The sequence below is a fragment of the Neophocaena asiaeorientalis genome, unplaced genomic scaffold, assembly GCF_003031525.2.
Source record: "Neophocaena asiaeorientalis asiaeorientalis breed wild unplaced genomic scaffold, Neophocaena_asiaeorientalis_V1.1 scaffold381, whole genome shotgun sequence".
Classification (NCBI taxonomy): domain Eukaryota; kingdom Metazoa; phylum Chordata; class Mammalia; order Artiodactyla; family Phocoenidae; genus Neophocaena; species Neophocaena asiaeorientalis.
In genome coordinates, this window is record NW_020172812.1 from 2,784,296 (window position 1) to 2,802,292 (window position 17,997).

At 37.7% G+C, this 17,997-nt stretch overlaps 1 protein-coding gene across 1 annotated transcript in view; it reads right to left on the reverse strand.

Moving 5' to 3' along the window:
- Nucleotides 1-17,886: 17,886 nt before the first annotated feature.
- Nucleotides 17,887-17,997, reverse strand: part of FBXO48 (F-box protein 48) — a 3,865-nt gene continuing 3,754 nt past the window's right edge. Inside the window, exon 5 of the transcript XR_003002802.1 lies at nucleotides 17,887-17,944. The gene's annotated coding sequence lies outside the window, so the exon portion shown is untranslated. The remainder of the gene's footprint in view (nucleotides 17,945-17,997) is intronic.

Genomic DNA, 17,997 nt, shown 5'->3' on the forward strand with positions numbered 1-17,997 from the left:
GGTGCAAAAATCACGTGAATCCCTCTGTCCCCAAGAATCCTTTACCATTTTGAATGACAGTAGTGTAGAAAGCGATGGAAATACAAGGTAATGAGCATTTTTCTCAAAAGTCTGAAATTTAATAATACTTTCTGTTATTGGATTGGTCTAAGGTTTAAACAATGGATTGGATAGTAAATCTTTCCCCTTCTGAAACTCAGAGGTAGGGGCTTGCAAGGAACACAGTTATATCAGCCAAATCAGGGGTCCCCAACCCCTGGGCCACAGATCGGTACTGGTCCGCAGACTGTTAGGAGCCAGGCTGCACAGCAGGACGTGAGCGGCGGGTGAGTGAGCAAAGCTTCATCTGCCGCTCCCCATCGCTCAGATTACCCCCTGAACCATCACTCGCATTACCACCTGAACCATTCCCCCCATAGAAAAATGTTGGGGACCACTGAGCTAAATACAGGAAAAACACCATTCTAGGTGTATATAAGTTATGTAAAACCTGTGGCAGGATTCAGGATAATTACATTTCTATTTTTCATTGTTTGGGTTGGATTTCCATTTCATTTTTCAAATAAAATTTCCAATATTTTACAAATGTGTATGAGATTGTGTGCTTAAGCCACAGCCGAATAAAAACAAAATATGTACGTGCTTCCTCAGTTGACTTTTCTTACGTTCAGTCTGCTTCATTCCTGTATATTGCCAGTTTGGCTCCTGAGGGCATTTGGGGTTTATAATTTCTGTATATAAAGAAATCAAATGACTCTTCAGGAGCTACTTGACTCTGAAAGGAATTCAAAGGGCGGAGAGTGAAGAAAACCCACACACTAAATTCAGACATTGAAAGGTTCTTTTAGTAATTCCCTAGAAAGTGGACACAAATCCAATTAAAATACACAGAAGTAGGCTTGTGAAGAATGGGTTTGCCTGGTTCCATAGGGCTTTGGGGGAAGGTTAAACATTATACGGTTCCTTACAAAAGTAAGCCTGAGTGTTAAGTTAAGGGGTCCTCCCTCTTCTTTCCTTTCATCCTTCCTTTTTCCATTCTTTCATTCAACAAATGTGTGCCTGGCCCGTGCTGGGCACTGGAGATATTATGGGGAGTAAGACAGGCAGGTTGGTACCCCATGTTGCTTAGACATTTGGGAATGAGACAAAGAGAAAGCAAATAGAGACATACATAAAGTAAGTGCAAAGTATACGTAGTATGTCCTCCTCGTGAAGGCACCAGTACGTTGAAATGAGAACTAATGGGTGTTTGGGTGGGAACCCGCTGAGGACATCATGGGCCTGGAAAGCTTTGCTAAGGAATGATACTTGAGCTGAGACTTGAAAATAAATGATCAATTTGACGGACACAGTTTGTTCAGGACTTTCTTGGTTTTAAAGCTAAAAGGCCTGCATCCCTGGAATCCCTTTAGACCTGGGCAAACCAGGATGGCTGCTCAGGGAGGAAGCTCAAAGAACAAGCTGAGGGGGAAGAGACAGCCAGGGACCAGGTCACCAAGTGGAGGCTCTCGTAAAGAGTACTGATTTATTTGAGGTACAATGGGAAAATAGATATTGGCAGGTTTTACTCAGGGAGTGATATGATTTGATACATTAATAAATCACTTTGGCTGCTATATGAATAGAAGGGGTCAAATTTAGAAGCAAAGTTGGGATGATATGACAGTAGCCCAGGTGAGCAGTGAAGTTGAAGAGAAGGGGACAAATGTGCGATGTATGGAGGCAGAATGGATAGAATTTGCTGAGGGATGTCTCACGGGGTTCTGGCTTGAGCATCTGGTACCTGATTTACTGCTAAAGGGAAAATTGGAGGAAGAAGAGGTATTTTCGGCCTAAATCTCTACTCCATGTATTGACTAGCTATATATGTCATAGACCATAGATTTTAGAACATGTAGCTCCTTATAAAGGGCCCTCATTCCAGCATTTCAAATATGCTTTTTACATAAGTAGGAAGTTTAGAGGCACGTGAAGGAGTTCTCATTCCTGAGTTTCTGGTATGACCCAGTTAACATTTGTTTTTGGAGAAAAATACTGACTAAGACAGATGATCTGCCAAGCAGAGCCAGAGAGGTAAGCGTAGAGACAGCTAGAAGGAAAAGAGTATTCAACATTTCTGTTTGTGGTGTGGACCTCGCCACAGCTATGTTATTCCTAGACCCATAAATCCTGCCCACCATTATAGCTTGAGAGTTAAAAAAAAGAATAAAAGATTTTAAAATTACTGTGGACACAAGAGAAAACATTTAAAAAGAAAAACATGTGAGCAGAAATTTAAGTTAAAAGAATTAAAAAAAAAGAACTATAAATAAGAGGTCTGAGCCCAGAATGAATCAGAAAATTAAAGTAATATATTTGGCTGAAATTTTTAAAAAATAAAAAGGAAAGATGAAATTGGACATAACTAAAAGTGAAGCACAAATTAAGGATAAAAATTAGGGCTAGATAAAAAAGAATATAAACAGGATAAAATATACACTATAAAGTCAAAAATAGACACGGTAAAAGGTAAAAATTCTAGATCCCAAGATTTAAAAGGGTAAAATCATGACAAAGCTAAAATAAGCTAAATGATAAATACAGAGAACAAAAATAAAAAGGTGACAAAAGACCAAAGGAAGACGTATACAGTATAAAATCGAAATGTTACAACCTGTTAAAATCTAACTCCAAGTCCCCAAGTATTTGTGGAACGAAGGTCTGGAAAAGTAAGTTCCCGTTACTTAAAAAAAAAAAACAACAAAGCTGACAAGTGACATGAGTTACTCAGAGTGACCGACCTCTGGGCTGAAGTTATTCCCGTGGGCTGGGGTCTCTAGCAGAGCATCTAGAAGGTCAAGATGACCTGAATTGTCAGGGTCTGTGATTCCTCAAGTGCCTCTAGTGCCAGCAGCTATGGGTCGACAGCAAGTAATCAGCCTGAAGTGTCACTACTAACTAGTGATAGTAATATTTGTATTGCCCTAACTCTGCTCCTATTTATTACTGCACAGAAGTGTGTAATATAGAAAATACCAGAAGGACAATATTCCTTGAGTATCAGTGAATTGTTAATGACTTTGCAACTTCAGCTACAAAAGAGATATACTAGAGGTTGAGATTGGCGGGAAAGACAGCTCAATCACTTGGAAGTTTTTTTTGTTTTGTTTTTCGGGGGACAGTTTTTCTCTCTCCTCTTTATGAAACACTCAGCCAACTAAGGTGAAGTTAAAAAAACAAAAAACAAAAACAAAGTATCCTCCTGGGACACAGAATAGTCAAAACAATCTTTAAAAAGAACAAAGTTGGAGGACTCACACTTCCTGATTTCAATGCTTAGTACAAAGTTACAGTAATCAAGATAAAGCATAAGGATATATAGATCAGTGGAGAAGAATTGAAAGTCCAGAAATGAACCCATTCTTTTATGGTCATCTGATTTTCAACAAGGATGCCAAGACCACTCAATGGGGAAGAAACAGTTTTTTAAACAAATGGTGCCCAGACAACCAGAGAGTGAGGTCCAAAAGAATGAAGTCCCCTAATTCATACTATACAGTTGCCTTGAACAACGAAAGGGTTAGGGGTGTCCCCTCTCCGCACAGCCCAAAATCCACACAAAACTTTATAGTCTGTCCTCTGTATTCCACATCCATGGATTTGACCAACTTGGATCATGCAGTTCTATAGTGCATATTTAGTAAAAAAATTCGAGTGTAAGTGGAGACTTGCAGTTCAAGCCCATGTTGTTCAAGGGTCAAATGTATCAAGAAATTAACTCGAAATGAAATGTCCAGAATAGGCAAAGCTATAGAGACAGAAAGTAGATTCGTAGTGGTTGAGGCAGAGCAGGAAGTTTGGGGAGATGGGACATCACTGCTAACCCTCATAGCAGCTCCATGAGGTGGACACTTTTGTAATTTTCATTTTATAGATGAAAATCAGAAGTATACACAAATTGCCCACATAGTTAATAGGGGACAGTTGCAGGAATGAAATACCTTCAAGGGTTGTTGGGAGGATACCTTCTCCATAGTAAGCACACACCTTAGGGTAGCTATAAATATCTATGCATTAAACTTGAGTGGTGACTTTTGTATCACAAATACACTGTGCTTTAAGCAAGGTCAGGAAAGTAGTCATATTGAGTCAAAACTAAGTCATATTGAGACGAAATTCTACATCATACTTGGGCACATTTGCTTTCCCTTTTGAGATGTGGATATTGTATTCATAATAAAGTGTGTAATTCAGGAGATGAATTTCAGAACTTACATATGATAGGTGTGTTTTCAAATGAAATGGACTCTTGCATGTGAATTTTGATCGCCTTGCTCAGCCCCTCAATGTCCCTGGCTCACTCTATCTGCCCAAGTAAGTTTCAAAGGGAAAGAATCAAACATGATTCTAGAAGAGTTTTGACCTCTGGGTGAATTCCTTTTATAGTCTTTTCATATATGGGAGTGGAATTTATTCACAATGTTAGTAAAATGGTGAGAAATTTATTTACACCTAAAGACTGTTAAACCATGAATGTTTAATTCTAAGCTCTTAGAGCCAACAACCTCAGAGCTTGCATTCATTACTTCAGTATAATATACTCACTACTACAGCTCAACCTCAAAGAGCTACAGAATCAGTGGAGGCACTGAACTGGAGATTTGGAGAACAAACCCATGGAAAATGAAATAATACCCCTATGGAAAAACATCTACACGGAATAATGGCTTGGACATTTTTTTTTGACAAAAAAAAAAAGTTGGATTCAAATGTTCTTAATTGTGCCTTTCTAGATTAAGGTAGAAACCCTTTGGATGGTCAGGCCAGGAGTGGAGGATGGTCTAGGATGAGAATTCTCTTCATTGGAGTATTATGTTTCCTGACATCTTAACTTTCTAGCTGTAGAATCTGTTTGTCATTTTTGGATCGACAAATGTTCTCTTCCAGGAAAGACTCCACTTCACTCTCAGTCCATCCCTCTCACCTGGGATGGGCAGGACTAGTTTTAATTCTGTCATTTGCAACTAAAAGCGTTTGGACAGATTCTGATGTCTGAAATTTTCCAATCAGCAAACAGGGTTGAAATGAGCTCTTTGCTCTCTGACTCAAGTTCTTTGTCTGTCTAGGTTTCAATAGAAACATTGCTCCCTCTGCTGGCAGCCGGTTAGCATTGACCAGCTCTCAAGGATTGTGCTGCAGAAACAGTTGGAGTCAGACCTAGGGTCAGGGTGTCTCTCCTCCATGTAAAAGCTGTTTGATACTACTCAAGTTACTTTGCTCTTATGAGCCTTGATTTTTGCATCTTTAAAATAGTAACGTTAAAAAGACTACCTTTCAAGACTGTTTTATGGGTAAATGGCCACATAAAAGGTACTTAACAAGTGAAAGGTATAAGACACTTTTGGAGAAGAAAGCCAGCTTGTTCAGCAAGTTTTTCAAAGTTGTAATATATGATCTTCAATACTGTTGGTTTTCTGGATCTGAGAAAACATACATGTGTTATGTCAACCTAAGAAGCTATCCTTATAGTGTATAGAATATTAACATAACATGTGTAAAGTTCTTAAAAATTCTCAAGTGAGAAATGCATAACTTAAATTATAGATGCCCCGAAGTCCTTTAATAAAATACAGTATGCATTCCTAATGAGAGTATTAGATGAAATAGAAATTAATGGATATTCCCCCAACATGATTATACATATTATATATGTATCACACACACACACACACACACATCCTACTGAGGTAAGGAACAATGCAGAGATGTTCACTGTTTAACAACATACTGGATGCATTAGTCAGTGTACTCATTAAGGGAAAAAATATATATAAATATCAGAAAAAAAGGAAAATTCCATTTGCAAGTGATATAATAATACATCTGGAAAACCCAATACTGATATGAACAAAAGAATTCAGTAAGTTAGCAGGCTACAAAACTAACGTACAAAAATTAATAGTGTGTGTGCGTTTGTGTGTGTGTGTGTTTGTAATGGTAACCAATTAGAAGATAAAATAAGAGAAAATCCCATTTACAATAACAGCATAAAAGAGAAAAATACTTGAAAAATAAACTTAAAAAGAAATGTCTAGGAAAAATGTAAAACATTCCTGAAAGACAAATTCCTTGGTCTTGGATAAGATAACTTGACATCAAAAAGATGTAACTTACCCTTAATTTAACACTACTTCCATAAAATTCCAACAAGTATTTTTCTAGAAACTAGACAAATTGATTCTAAATTTGCATGGAAAAATGAACACACATATATAGGAAAATCTGTGGGGAAAAAAGGGTCAGTGAGGAGAGATCACCCTGTTAAATACAAATACACTATAAATCCTCTATAACTAAAACAATATGGCACGAATAGATGGATAGATCAGGAACATAACTGAAAATTCAGAAATAGAACCAAGTAAACTTTATTAATGAGTAAAGTGGCATCTCAAATCACTGGGTTAAAGACAGACTTTATAAAAATGCTGTTAGGACAACTGCACAGCTATTTGAAAAAAAAATTTGGGATCCACAAGACACTTCATATTTCATACTTCAAATGACAAAATGAGCCAAAAATGCACTAGGAAAAAAACCCCAAGTTAATTTATTCATAGTCTTGCTGTGGGGGGAAACTTTTAAAATACACTCATCACCCAGATGCAATAGCAGAAAGAATCAGCAAAATTGACTATGTTAATAGAAAGAAGTTTTATGGAAAAAGCGCTACAAGCAAAATCAAAAGACAAGTGACAAACTGGGAGAAATATAGCTGCAACATATACCACAGATAAAGAGCTAACTTTCCCTATTTACAAAGCACTCAGAAGTCGAGAAAAGCAAAGATTCAGACACACCAAAAATATAAGCACCTTTAAACATATGAACTTTGTTTTGACAAGAGAAATGCAAATCAACTCTACAGTGAGAAAGTTCTTTCAGCTTTACTGTATGTTTGAAAAAGTTCGTAATAAATCATTGCAAAAAGCTACATGAAGATATCATTTCTTACTAACAGATTGACGAGCGTTCAAAAGCTTGAAATCATACTTTTCTGTGATCAACGGAGTGAAATTTGGATCTGAGCTGGGGGTATTAGATGATATATTATTGTATGAAAGTTAAATTTCTTGGGTGTGATTATGGGGCTGTGATTTTGTAGGAGTGTGCATGTGTGTGTCCTGAGGAAAAACATACTGTAGTATTTATGGGTAAAGTATGAGGCCTGAAAACCTACTTTCAAATACTTCAGCTCAACGGAAGTGGTATGTATTTTTATCATAGACCAGTTCTATATCAGGGACATTTGGCAATGTTTGGAGACAGTTTTGTGTCACTACTTGGGAACGGGTACTCCAGGCGTCTAATGAGTAGAGGCCAGGGATGCTGTTAAACATCCTACAAAGTACAGGACAGCCCCCTAAAGAACCCATAATGTCAATAGTGCCAAGGTTTTGAAACCTGGTATAGATAACGCAGATGTGGCTAAAGTTAACGACTGGATAATCTAGGTGATTGTACGATTATCTTATTCTTTCAAGTCTCTGTATGTTTGGATTTTTTCAACAAAACATTTAGGGAAAAGGTAAATTTCATAAATATATAATAAAAGAAGTCTAGGAGAGAAAAAAGAAGCTGAACTGATTAAAACAATAGGCCACACATGGAAAAACAATGGTAAAAATTCTTTTATTATTCTTATTCTTATGAGAATAAAGAAAAGACAGAAAATTCTGCCTAATCTACTTATTGGCAACAAAAACCGCAAGACATCACATTAAGTTGGGAAAATTTCAAATGTGATTTTTAGAAAACTTCTTTTATGTGTTTATGTAAATATTTTCTCCCAGGCTTTCACTGATGTTCAAATAGATAATTTTGTCCTATTAAAACTAAATCAAAACAAGCAGATTGGGAAACCAGCAGTCGGTTTCTTCTCTACATGACTCAGAAGACCCATAGCTGAAAAACAGGCCTTAGAAAATGGATATTAAAAAAATTTTCCTTGACAAGTTAATGTTTATGGTAACACAGCATAATTGGTGTGGTTTGCAAACCTCTAGTTTTATCTTATTTTACCATCCATTCTGCCTGTCAGGGACTAGGGAGGTGTTGGAAAAATGCGAAATGGGTTTAGTAAAAAAGTGGGTTTATTTATAGTAGGGCTGAATACAAAAATGCTGAGCTTTAATCAGACCTGACTTGCATCCTTCATTTGTACTATGACCTTCTTTGGTCTCATTTCAGTCTCTGTTGTTCTTAATCTTTCTTCCTTTTCCCGAATTGTTTTATTGTGTAGAGTAATAATAGAATGAGTTGATTTTTTGGTAACACTTTGCACTGTAATTTCCACTCCCAGTGAGTCTTACTTCTCTGCCGCTCTCCACCTGTGAAGGCAGGCCTCCAGAGCTTTGTGGGGAGAGTGGATTTGGCTAAGAACAAAGGAGTCAGAGCTGCTTTGAATTTCAAAAGACTAAAAGAAAAAAAAAAAAAAAAGCACAGAGGACACAAAGGTTTTCATAGTCAGGCTTTCAATGCAAAGACCCAGGCACTTGAGAAGGGTGTTCTGAATTCCAAAAGATTCACTTTAAATAAATCTAGAACAGTGTTTCCTAAATGAACTACCATATGATAGGAAGGATGCAAGATACAACTAAAGTTCGGCATTCCCACTCAAAAAGCAATTGAGATGTTTGCCAGTTGGTGGAAGGAAGAAAATCAGAGAAGACTAAAGGATGTCTATATGGGGCGCCTCTGAGAGTCCTGCTCCTACATTCTCTGAGAGTGGAACCCCCAATCCCAGACATGTTTGAGGGATTTCACGGCAGAACATTCTATATTCCTCCCAAAACCTGGGAGAACTCCTGTGTCCTATAACAGCATGAGGCAGCAGCAGGGGAGTGGCAAGGGGCATGCTGCAGGTGGGTGCTTAGGCAGAGTGGGCCTGAGAAGAGGCTGGGTTACCTTACAGGGTCATGGCTTCGTCAGCAACCATTTTGTGTTCATTGAGGGGTGTGGAGTTGGGAGGGGGGATGGGACATGCCGTGAGACCTAACCTTGCCTATTAAACGTTCTCCAGTCATTTCCAGGTTAACTCAGGCCCAGCACCTTACTCCGTCTTTCAGGGTTAGGGTTGCCAGGGAAAAAACAGATGCCTAGTTAAATTTGGATTTCAGATAAAAAAGGAACAATTTATGTTTTAGTGTAAGTATATCCTATTCAGTATAGTAAAATGATTTGTTGTTTATCTAAAATAAAAATTTAACTGGGCACCTTGTGTTTTTATTTGCTAAATCTGGCAATCCTATTTGGAGTTCCTCTTTCCTTTTTCCTTTCTCCTTCCCCTTTCCTGGCATCCAGGCAGAGCAGGAAGCTTGAGTAACAGCGTCAAGGGCAAAGCCTGTGGTTGCCCTGCGAACCAAGTGAGGCCTTCACTTCTAACAGCCTCCTGAAAGGCCTCTTTCCCTGTGGGCAGTAGCTTTTCCTCACACTGTATCCTTTGTCCCTGTAATTTGCAGTCTCTTCTCTGGGAGTGATCAGGGCTCAGGGCATGGGTGTCCTCCCACTGCTGCCTTTGGCCCACTGCAAATCTTACTGCACTGATGGTGCTGTAAGAACTCTGTGGCCTTCTCTATTTGGCTCCTGGTTTCGGTTGTCAATCCCAGGGTTCTACTTTGGGGTCCTTTTGCCTTATTTTTCAGCTACTTCTATAGCCCTCTCATGGAGCATGGGATCCTTTTCAATGGTCTCCTGCGTGTCCCACTGAGCTGAGGAAACTTGAGGGTTACTTCTCTCTCTCCATTGCTTCTGGAAGTCCAATTATAAATATACTAAAGTTTTGTATTCTGACTCATAATTTCTAAGTCATTTTTTTTTTTTTCCGGTACGCGGGCCTCTCACTGTTGTGGCCTCTCCCGTTGCGGAGCACAGGCTCCGGACGCGCAGGCTCAGCGGCCATGGCTCACGGGCCCAGCCGCTCCGCGGCATGTGGGATCTTCCCAGACCCGGGGCACGAACCCGTGTCCCCTGCATCGGCAGGTGGACTCTCAACCACTGCGCCACCAGGGAAGCCCCTAAGTCATTTTTTTAAAAAATAATTTTTCTCTCTGTGCTTTGGCTCAAAACATTTTTCTATTGTTCTATTTCTCAGCTCACAAATGTCTTTTTTCTGCAGTGTTCTAATCTGCCATTAAAACAACATACTGAGTTTTCCTGTCTGCTGTTGTACTTTTTAGTTCTAGAATTTCCATTTAGTTCTTTTTTATTCTAGAATTTTCTGGTAAAATTCTTCATTGTTATCTCTTTTCTTCCATTTACTTGGACTTATTAAACATAGTTATTGTGAAGTCCTTGTTGGCAAACTCCACTAATTCCCTTTGACTTGGGTCCTTTCTCTTGACTTTCCATCATTTAATTCTGTCTTTTAGTACGCCTGGTAACTTTTTATTGTATGTAGACTTTGTATATTATAACCTATAGAGGCTCCAAGTGATATTATCTTCCTCTAAAGAGGAAGTGTCTTCTGCTAGGCCCAGGGGTTTGCTCATCTTAATCAAATTAGAGATTTAGCTGAATTGAGGCTGGAGACTTTTTTGTGGAGCCCTCCAGGGGTTTAAACTGAGAACCTGGATGCTCACCTGGGCCCCTCTGTTGGGTGGACCCCAACTCTAATTAGTTTCCTTGGCAGTGTGAGACCGTGTGAAAACTCTGCTCTGTTTCTCAGAGGCTCTCTGCTTAGCTTCTTAACCTCCAATTCTGCAGAGCTTCAGAGTTTGGCAAATGTCTTAAGACTTAGCTCTCCGCCTCTCCCTTCTGGTTGAGGCTTCAAGTCTCCAATTTTCTCTCTTCAGTCCTCTTGAGACCACCCACAGCTCTGCTAGATTCCCTGCCTCCTCTGCCAAGGTCCTCTATCTTAACAAAGGCCAGATTCTCAGTTTTTTGGCATCACACCTGGAATTGCCAAATGTTTTCAGGGAAAAGAAAACTGCAGAATATCAACTTACCTCTCCAGGTCCATCCTTCTCCAGAATCTTGGTCCCTCTAGCTCTGGTTGCTTTGGCAACTCTCCATTACCTTTCTGTTGATGTTTTCTGTTTTATGTCTTTTCTACTTATTTGAGGCAGTAGCATTGCTCTTATATATCATTATTATATTTTTTGTGTTTTTTCTATCAATTGCTGACAGAGGTGTGATAAAATGTCCTACTGTGATTATGGATTCTTCTACTTGTTCTTGTAGTTAATTTTTATTTCTATATTTTCACGCTGTATTATTAAATTCATACAAATAGAAAAGACAATCTTCATGGTGAATTGTGTTTTCTATAATTGTATAGTTCTGTAAAAAATACTCCAGTTATATATTTTTCCTTAAAGTTTAATTTGTCTGATATTAGATACATCAACTGTTTTCTTTTGTCAGTGTTTGCATAGCATATAGTTTTCCATCCTTCTACTTAACACTTTTTTATATCCTTAAGTTTTGATGTGTCTCTTGTAAGATGCGTATAGTTGAAAACAAGTCCCCCTAAAACTGAGTTCCTCTGCTGAGTTTATGATTAACCTCTCTATACAAAACTTTACTCCCTTTCTTGTCCCACACCTGTTCCCCTCAAGATTGAGGAGTACCAAAGAAAAGGGGAATGAAACTGAGCAGGACACTTTGGGGCCCTCCTGGGTACAAAAGCCCTTCTGTGTCCCCTGTTTCTTGTTTGTAGAAAAAAACTTTAGTCTCCAAGGCCTTCCCTGAGTTCTAAAGAGCAGGCACAGGCAGTTACTAATTAGGGAAGTGAGGGAATGCAGAAACAAAGGAAAAGCAATTAAACAAGAAAAGCAATGGCAATAATTCAGCAATAAAACAGAGTCCTAGTTCCTTCTCAAAGGATATGATAGATATCATAATCTATCAGATATCATAATCTATCAGATATTATAGATATCTAGATACCTACAAAATCTGATAGATATGGATATTTTTAAGTTGTTCTTCAGGAACTAAGGCTCCCCTCCCTCACTCAGGTGGAGGATGGTACTCCAGACTGGTTGGAACCAGAAAGTTGATGATTAAGATTTCTGAAAACCACCCTGTTACCCCACCACAAACAAATCAGAAGAAATTCATGCATCCTGAAACCCTCAACCCCAAATGTTGCCTTTAAAAATGCTTCCCAGAAAGCCATCAGGGAGTTTGGGTCTTTTGAGCATAAGCTGCCTGTACTCCTTGCTTGGCACCTGAAATAAATGCTGTATTTTCTTTCACCACAACCTGGTGTCAGTAAATTGGCTTTGCTGTGCATCAGGCAAGCAGACCCAAGTTCAGTTTGGTAACACAGTTAAAAAAAAAAATCCAGTCTAATATCTTTGTCTTTCCATTGCAGATTTTATTATTGCCTTATACTTGGCATTCATTGAGATTTGTCCACATATTTACCACTTTTCTTGCTTTCTATTCATTCCTGTATTCCAACCAGATTAAATCTGGGAACATATTCTTTTTACCTTTTCAATATATACTTTAGTTCAAGTCCATGCATGAAGAACTCTCCCAGTTTTTGTTTTCCTGAGCATGTCTTTGCTTCACTTTTCTTCTTGAAAAGTATCTCCTCTGGGTACGGAATTCTCAGTTGGTACTTTTCTTCTTTGGAAAGCTTTTTGAAGATAACAACCTTTTGTTCTTGTTAAGAAGAAATCATTCAATTATTGTTCATCCAATGGTAGTTTGTCCTTTTTCTTTGACTGCTTTCATTTTTCTCTTTGTCTTTACTTTTCAGCATATGTAGCTTAAGAGGGGGTATATATTTTATTTAGCATGTTTGCAGACTTTATGGCTTCTTGAATCTGCGACTTAAGGTCTTTCAAAAATTTGAGGAAATTCTTAGCTGTCATTGCTTCAAAATTGCTTCTACCTCATTCTATCTCTCCTTGTCTTTTTGAACTCTAATTACACACATATAGAGCTTCTCACTTCATTACAAATGTTTTTCCACTATTCTCTTTTCTGTATTTTTCATCCTTTCTTTCTTTTTGCTTCATTCTGGATATTTTCTTTGTACTTATCTTCAGATTCATTAACACTTTCTCCTCTCTTAGCTGTGCTTAATCTGCTGTTAAATCCATCTATTGCTTTCTTAGCATGTCATTTTACTTTTTACTTGTATAATTCCCATTTGGCTCTTTTTATTATTTTTATTTCTCTGATGAAATTCTCAACTTGCTTTTTATGTCATTGGTTACCTCAAGCTTTGTTATTTTGGAGACTGCATCTGATAATTCCAACTGTGGGTCTTTTCCATTGTGTTTTTCTCTTTGATTTTATTCATTATAATGTCTCCTCATGTGTGTGTGTGTGTGTGTGTGTGTGTGTGTGTGTGTGTATGCACATCAGACACTGATTTTTTAAAATGCTTGTAGAGATAATATAAAGCCTAAAATGTTGATATGTTTCTCCAGGGAGGACTTTTTTTTTTTTTTTTGCTTCTGCCAGCTGTCTAGGGCATTATTCTTCTGGGATCCTCTCACTGGTTTCAGAGGTTGAGATGTTTTGAAGGTGCATGGTTTTCCTGTGAGGTACTATGTACTTCCAGGTCACTTCCATTCCTAGGATGCTGTCCTTCTGGGTCCCAAACCACAAGAAGGTAGATTACTAAGGAGAGGGTTTACTGGTTCCCTTTCTCTTAGTGAATCCTAGATTCTGCTCATTGTCCTCGTGGCCTTGCAGGCTTTCAAAATCTACTTAATCTCTCAGCTACTCCTGCAGAAACTAGCAAATGCTTCATGGCAAGATTAACCTCAATTATTGACTCACCTCTTTGGTTCTCTTTCTTTCCCCAGAAACGGGTCCAATATTTCTTTTCTATCTTATTAGCTCTGGGATGCCTTCAAATAGATTAATTTCACCCCCAGGTTTTTGAGTTGTCCTGAGTAGGATATCTTGTCAGAATTATCTGTTCTGCCATTAGTAGAAATGTAAGTTCTATATATTTAATATTAATTTCCCATAGATTCTCTTTATACTTGTAATGGGAGATGTTTCATGTTAGTCTTAGTCTGTCATGTTGTCTCAACATAAGAACAAAGTGCTGAATTTATAAAAGATACTTTACTCTAGTGGTTAAAAGCTTGTTCTCTAAAATCAAAGAGATTTGTGTTCAAATAGTAGGTTTTCATTTTCTTTTTATACTTATGTTTTAGATTACCTGGCAAAGAACTTGGTGATGATTTCCTATGCTCTTTAAAAATCTAATTAATTGTGAAGATGAAATTATAAAGTATTTAGCATAGGGCAGCCATGGGGGAATAATCTAGAAACACGTTGTTGAAAAAAGAAATCTTAGCTCCAGGGAAAAAATAACACTTTAAATAGAGAGATTTGGTGATTATCATCTCAAGCAAATGATCAGATTACCCTCTCACACTGTAAAGTGATCAGACATTATGTGCCTCTTAATGTAGTACAATAAGAAGTATATTACATCACCTATGTAGTCTAATTGCTGAATGTGTTTTACCTGAATCAGATCATAAAGGGAGACTAAGACAAATCAATTACAGAACATTCTATAAGATAACCAGTCTGAATTCTTAAAAAAAAAATCAAAAACAAAAAACAAGTCAATATCCTGAAAAAAAAAATCAAAGGGCAGGGAGATGCTTCTGGTTAAAAGAGATTAAAGGAACATAAAAAGTGATATGCATATGTAAACCTTGTCTGGATCTTGAATTGGGGAAAAAAAATCTATAAAAGATATTTTTGGAACCACTGGGTAAATTTAAATAGGGATTGTAAATTAGATGATATTATTAAATTAATATAAAAAAATAGATGTGCTGGGCTTCCCTGGTGGCGCAGTGGTAGAGAGTCCGCCTGCCGATGCAGGGGACATGGGTTCGTGCCCCGGTCTGGGAGGATCCCACATGCCGCGGAGCAGCTGGTCCCAGGAGCCATGGCCGCTGAGCCTGAGCGTCTGGATCCTGTGCTCCGCAACAGGAGAGGCCACAGCAGTGAGAGGCCCGCGTACCGCAAAAAAAAAAAAAAAAAAAAAAAAATGTGCTAATGAAATTGTACTTAGGAGACTGTACTTATTCTTAGGAGATGCATGCTGAAGTATTTAGGAGTGAAGTATCACGTCTGCAACTTATTTTCAAATGTTTCAGCAAAAATAAATAATAAATGTGGAAACGTTAACAACTGGTATATCTAGGTGAAGATATACATGTAAGAGTCTTTTGATGTATCTGTGGGGAGGAAGGTGATCTCCGCGTCTTACTCTTCCACTATCTTGAAGCTCCTCCCATGTACGAGTTTTTTGTCATGTATTATTACTTTTCTGGGGGTTTGAAATTTTTCAAAATAAAAAGTTGAAGGAACATTCTTGGCTCTTTCATTTGAGTTACTTGTTCTCAGATTAGTTTTTATTTGTTCAAAATAAAAATTTAATGAGCACCTACTATGTATTACTCTTACAGGTGCTGAGGAGTGGGGTTGAACTAGACAGATAAGATCATTCTCTAATTTTCAGTTCCTTCATGCATAAAATGGATATAGAGTTAGAGTGCCCCCCACATAAGCACAATGCTTGGGGCAGAGTAGGCATTCAATAAATGTTGGCTATTGTAATTAATCAACTTTGTCCATTGTTGACCTAATTTCATCCATCTGATGGTTTTGTTCTTTCAACTCTACTTTAAATAAAAATGTGTGATCTTCCATCTTATATATTCTTCCCAAGCCATTTCCTAGTGTTAATACTCATTTTTGTTAATATTATTAGGGCACTGGAAGTTTTGGAGAGAAGATATCATGTAAAGTCAAAGCAAAGATGAAATTAAACTGGTTAGGGGTATATTTTTCAAATTAGGCTTCTATACATGACTATTCTAAGGTCTAAAGTTTATATTCCCATAGATTTTATTAATGATTATCTTGGTTTAAGATTGGGTTATAAACTAGAAGCAACTAAGGAAAGGTTTCTAAAAACAAACAAACAAACAAAGAAACTAGGTCTTGAGCTGATCAAATATTATACAACATTGGAAATTCTTTAATCCTCTATCCCCAATAACCTTAACTCTTTTTACAAACTGTGCATATGTACCATGTTATCTCTGAGTGAAAGCACTCCTTCCTTTCATTCTACTCCACACACACATGTCCTCAGATGCCAATGGCTTGGTCTGATAAATGTATAATTCATTCTAAGCCCATTCTGTAAATTTGTCATTAAGTTCCAAAACTTTCCTTTCAGTGTAGACTGTGATCATAGTTTATAACTTATTATACATAGAATTATTTTAGTGGTATAATACTAAAGCAAAAACCAAACTAAAGAGTATTCATATAACAAAATAATACTTAAGACTGATTGGGGTGACCCAATAATTAAAAATAAGTGAAACTTTTGGGTGAAGTTTATTTGCAAGTGTTTATTCAAAGAATTAAAAAAAAATATTTCAACTTTTCCTATTTTTCTCTTACAGCTTTTGAGAAAACAAGAATAATTCTTCATATATTAGCATTAATATTAAGCATCCCATATATCTTATAGGTTGTACATTGCATTTCAATACAATCTTATCCACTAACAATATGTTAACTTACTTTTATTTTACATTCTGGGCAGGATTAAAATAAATAATATAGAAATAATTTAACAAATCTTTATGGAACTATGTTCCAGGTTTGGGAACACAAAAATAAATAAATGGACCCTGCTATTAAGAAGCTCACAGCCTAAAAGGGGAGATAGACAAATAAAACAGACAATTTAATGTAGTATGCAGCTTTGAGAACGGTATGTACAAAGAACTAGGGGAACCTTAAGAGGGTCACTTAATCCAGAATGGTAGAAGTTTGAGATGGTTTCCAGGTCGGGATGACATATTTTACAAAAGAATTTGCCAAGAAAAGAAGTAATGGTGGGTGAGAAGAAGAACATTCCTATAGCAGGGATGACTGAATAGTCCTAGGGACTGGACTGCCTGATCTTCAAGGCCCCTTCCAAGCCCAAGAAGACAGTAGGAGACAATCAATCATCATCTACTTGATCCAACAAAGGGAATTTGTATAGAGTGGGGCACCTTCCTGACATTTGCCTACTCGTGGAATACCGATTTCCTGGACTCACTTTTTCATGCTATAGAGCACCATTTAAGAAGAAAATCCCATGCTAACTAAAGGTTTTGTAGACACTTTACCTATGGTGCTGATCACAGATTCAGAATGAAGAATCTGGAATAGTGAATATTATATCATCTACTTTTAAGAAAAAGAGAATGAAAGTTAAAGACTCCTATAAAGCTCTAAACTTCAACAAAGTATACAGGTTTCTCGAAAATAATATTTTTCTTTCTCTTCAGTTGTGGAGAAAACAGAAAGGAGCCAGTCCTTTGTCTTGGTTATCTACAAGGAGTACACTAGATGGTGCTATAAGGCTGTCAAAAAGAAGGTAAGTTTCACCAAGAAAAATAGTGTGGAGGTTCTGATGGCCGTTATGTGTGCTGAAAACTTTCCATATATTTTCAGTCCCTGAGAGCAATTCTAGGTTTGTAGGCAAGTAATGGGAATCTTAATCTCATAAGCTTTAGCCCTCTGGTCAGATTCATTTTAAATTAAACCACAAGTTTAACACAAAATGGTTTCAGTGTTTGACAATTCAATCTGATTCCACTGAAATGGAAATTTTAAAGTTATTGAAATACAAATTTATTATACATTTAAACACGTTGCTATTAATTTCATTTAGGGAGTCTCCCCATGAGTCTAGTTATGTCTACTAATTAATAAATCTCTAGGGCTTCCCTGGTGGCACAGTGGTTGAGAGTCTGCCTGCCGTTGCAGAGGACATGGGTTCGCGCCCTGGTCCGGGAAGATCCCACATGCCGCAGAGTGGCTGGGCCCGTGAGCCACGGCCGCTGAGCCTGCGCAACGCTCTCCCGCAACGGGAGAGGCCACAACAGTGAGAGGCCTGCGTACCGCAAAAAAAAAAAAAAAATCCCTAATACAATTTCTTAAAATGGT